At 46.9% G+C, this 4,249-nt stretch overlaps 1 protein-coding gene across 1 annotated transcript in view; it reads right to left on the bottom strand.

Moving 5' to 3' along the window:
* Positions 1–4,249, bottom strand: part of LOC135054595 (oocyte zinc finger protein XlCOF6.1-like) — a 164,661-nt gene that overhangs the window by 48,027 nt on the left and 112,385 nt on the right. The window lies entirely within an intron of this gene.

Raw genomic sequence — 4,249 nt, 5'->3', positions numbered from 1 at the left:
AATGCACAAAGTTATTAAAAATATTGTCTAAAATGACCTTCAGGCTGTGTGTGGTGTATATGAAACATAAATGCATTCTGTGCTTAAACTTAGGTCTCATCACCATGATATCTCATTATGGAATTCAATTATTCCAAAATACGGAAAAATCCGATATCCAAAATACTTCTGGTCCCAAGCATTTTGGATAAGGGATACTCAACCTGTACAATATTAGTGAATATATATTTCTCATACGTCCTAGAGGATACTGGGGATTCTTTAAGAACCAAGGGGTAAAGACGGGATCCGCAGGAGACATAGGCACACTTTAAGACTTTGATTGGGTGTGAACTGGCTCCTCCCTCTATGCCCCTCCGCCAGACTCCAGTTTAGATTCTGTGCCCAGCGAGACTGGTCACACACAGGGGAGCTCTACTGAGTTTCTCTGAAAAGACTTTATGTTAGGTTTTTTATTTTCAGGGAGACCTGCTGGCTACAGGCTCCCTGCATCGTGGGACTGAGGGGAGAGAAGTCAGACCTACTTCTTCTCAGTTCAAGGGCTCTGCTTCTTTGGCTACTGGACATCATTAGCTCCAGAGGGTTCGATCACTTGGTGCGCCTAACTGCTTGTTCCCGGAGCCGCGCCGTCACCCCCCTCACAGAGCCAGAAGAAAGAAGCCGGGTGAGTAAAAGAAGAAAAGAAGACTTCAGTGACGGCAGAAGACTTCAGTGTTGAGGTACCGCAGCGGTCGCGCTGCGCGCCATGCTCCCACACACACAGCGGCACTGACAGGGCGCAGGGCGGCGCCCTGGGCAGCATGAACACTGAAGTTGTAAACTGGCAAAAATGTGTATTAAAAGTGCCTAGGCACTAAATATAGGACCCCCGCCAGTATAATGTGTAGCTTTGAGCGGGACTGAAGCGCGGCGATGAGGGGGCGTGGCTTAGCCCTCATAGCTCTATCCTGCGCCATTTTCTCCTCACAGAGACGCTGGTCCTTCCTAAACACTGCTGCATGGATCATAGTGGAAAACGAGGGGGTGGGGGCACAGTGGTTTTGGTGTAACATAAAGTGAAATAAAAACACTATATCATGGGCGCTGGGGAAAATGAGCTGGTAAACTCCTTCTGTGTTTCCATGACAGAATGTACTGGGGTCTATCCCTTATAGCCAGTGTAATGTCGGTGGGTGTTTGGTACACGTGTGACGGCATATTTGAGGCTGAGGGCTCTGCCACAAAGGGAATGACTATGTCGGTGCTGTCGACTCCTAATGGTACTGTGTACATGTAATTATGTCAACATGTCAGTAGAGGTATATTTTTTCCAAGAGAAAACTATATGGGAGACACAGACGTGGGGGGTGTCCCTGTCGGCACCAACAATATCTGACTGGGTGGATATGGACGTGATATTATGATGCATATCAGATAGATCTATACCTATATGTATATGTATGTATAGTAAGGTTACATTGGTCTGTGGCACGATCACAGACGTGATAATATTTATGGAGGGAGTCATATTTGTAGAATAGATTTCTCTCAGACCCCTCATCGACTCATCGACTCCCTGAGATCGACTTGAAAATCTTTCTTAGGTCGACCATAATGTTTTCTGATCAGATCCTCAAAAATTGCCATTCAGTACCTGTTCATGCACACTAGAATGTAGTAACGTCACTAGGGACCTTGCTGTTCCTGACAAGAAAAAAAAATAAAAAATATATATATATATATATATATATATGTGTGTGTGTGTGTGTATATATGTGTATATGTATGTATATATTTTTATATAGATATATGTGTGTATAGGTGCATTGGAAGGTATATATGTATGTATATAAAGATATTTATAATGAATGCTGAGGTAAGGTTTGTCCTTCTCAATGGATAGAAGGTGAGAGTCACCCCCTGGTATGCACGGGGCCCTGTCACAAAGGATCATATGCAGGAAGATATGTGATACTTTAATTATGTGTCCGCATGTATGTTGTTTATGCTTGCATTACATGCGCATGGGGGAGTAGTTTTATGCAACTTAATTTGAGTCATGTCTATATCATTGCAGCATACTGCTGTGCGACTACAAGGGATATTGGACTCTTGTTTTCGCGAGCCACTTCCATGGCGGTCTCGACTAGGAGAGCGTTGTGGATTCACCAAGGAAATGCTGAGGTTGACTCCGAGAAGAACTGGAGTATCTTCCCTATGAAGGTGAAACCTGGTTTGGGGATGGCTTTGTTAAGTTGGTCTCGGCAGATACCACTGGTAAGTCTACCTTCTTGACCTATGTTCCCTCACAACGGTTGGTGACGCATTATTGTAGGATGCAGTCGTTTCGACCGAATGGATACGGTTTTCCCTTTCTTTGCAAGTAGAGGAAGGTGAAAAGGTAAAAGGTCAGCAGCCTTTTCAAATTCGCAGAAACAGGAATCCTCCTCTGTTTCTACCACATCCACAGCATGTCACTGGGTCTATCTTGCGGGAGCCCACACCGGTGGGACCACGTCTAATACTCTTCAGTCAGTCCTGGAACGGACATGGACCAGTGACTTTAATGAATAGAGTCCCAAGGGGGACATACTGGAGTTTCCAGACGATTTTCCTCACTGATTTTTCAAATAAACCTTTCCAATTCTCCTTTGGATGGGGAGGTAGTATGCGACGCCATACATGAGTTGGGTCAGGATCAGGTCATTGTCCTGCTGTCCCGGTCACACCCAAAAAATAAAAAGGATAAAAGCTGTGATTCCAGGTTTTTCGTGCTTCTGAGGCCGGAAGGCTCGGTCAGAACAATTCCAAACAATTTCTACTTAAGAAGTTGAACTACAAGATGGAATCTCTCGGGGCAGGGATCTCCAATCTGTTAAGGAGAAAGAGGGTTTAAATACGGTTCTTCCGCATTAGGCTTACCTGGTTTTGCTGTTCAGGATTGTCAGTGCCAATTCACTGGGGTGATGGCGGTATGATGGTTTTCTTCAATAGTAAAGAGTCATTATTACTCTGTACTGGGACGCTCTCCGGCGTACGGGGAGGGTAAGAAACAAGTGGTGCAAAACGTTGTTTTATCCCTGACGGAGCGTCAACAAAGTGGTTGGCTCCTAAACTTACAAGAATCACGGTTGATCCCAACGACGCGGTTGTTGGCGTTGAAAAAGATGTTAGATACAGAACTGTTGAGAGTTAGTTTCTTCCAATGGAAAGAACTTTGAAGATCCAGAGTCGGGTCAGATCTACAACAGTGTTAATCCATCAATACGTTCCATTGATGAAAATAGAGTTGCGGCCTACGAGGCCATTCAGTGAGCAGGTTAAATGCCAGAGAGTTTTTTAGCGGGACCAATTGGACATGTGGTTGGGGTCTCACCTGCTCATGCACCGGAAGATAATCTTATCTTCCAGGACCAGAATTTCTCTCCTGTGGTGGCTGCTCAGTTCTCACCTCTTAGAGGGATGAAGGTTCGCGATCCACGATGGGATCCTGGTGTCCAGGGATGCAAGTCTCCAGGGCCGGGGAGCAGTCATTCAGGGGGAAACGAATTTCCAGGGAAAATGGTCAAGCTAGAAAGCTTGTCTGCACATAAACATTCTGGAACATCTTGTTCGTGGTCTGCCCGTCTTAATTCAGTTGGACTACATACAGCAGTGGCGTACGTAATCCGTCAGGGCGGATCGGAGAGCAGAGCGGAGATGGCAGAAGCCACAAAAGTTTTCCGCTGGGCGGGAAGGCATGTAAACGCTCTGTCAGCAGTCTTTATTTCGGGTGGGGACAACTGGGGAACAGACTTCCTCAGCAGACACGATCTCCATTCAGTAGAGTGGGGTCTTCAACAAGAGGTCTTTGCAGAAGTGTCAAGTCGTTGGGGAATTCCTCAAATAGACATGTTGACGTTTCGCCTCAATAAGCAACTTTCAAAATATTGTTCCAGGTCGAGGGCCCCTCAAGTAATAGAGGTGGACGCCCTGGTGACACCGTGGGTGTTTCAGGCGGTCTAGGTGTTCCCTCCACTTCCAATCATTCCAAGGTGATAGAGATCAGAAGAGAAACAAGGGTTCAGGCGATACTCTTTGTTCCAAACTGGCCAAGGAGGGTGTCACACCTCGCGGGCAGCGGCGGCCGCGCATGCCTCTGCGGGTGTCCTGGATGGCCTGGCGCCTCTCTCCTCCGGCGGTCTCGGGGTTCCGGCGTCGGGTCGGTGGGTCTCCTTGGCGGCTTCCCGAAGCGAGGGCGCCGCCATGTTGACTGAGGTCAGGTAGGCGG

Source organism: Pseudophryne corroboree, chromosome 3 (assembly GCF_028390025.1).
Source record: "Pseudophryne corroboree isolate aPseCor3 chromosome 3, aPseCor3.hap2, whole genome shotgun sequence".
Taxonomy (NCBI): domain Eukaryota; kingdom Metazoa; phylum Chordata; class Amphibia; order Anura; family Myobatrachidae; genus Pseudophryne; species Pseudophryne corroboree.
The sequence above is the reverse complement of the archived record's forward strand: the minus strand, read 5'-3'. Positions and strand labels throughout refer to the sequence as shown.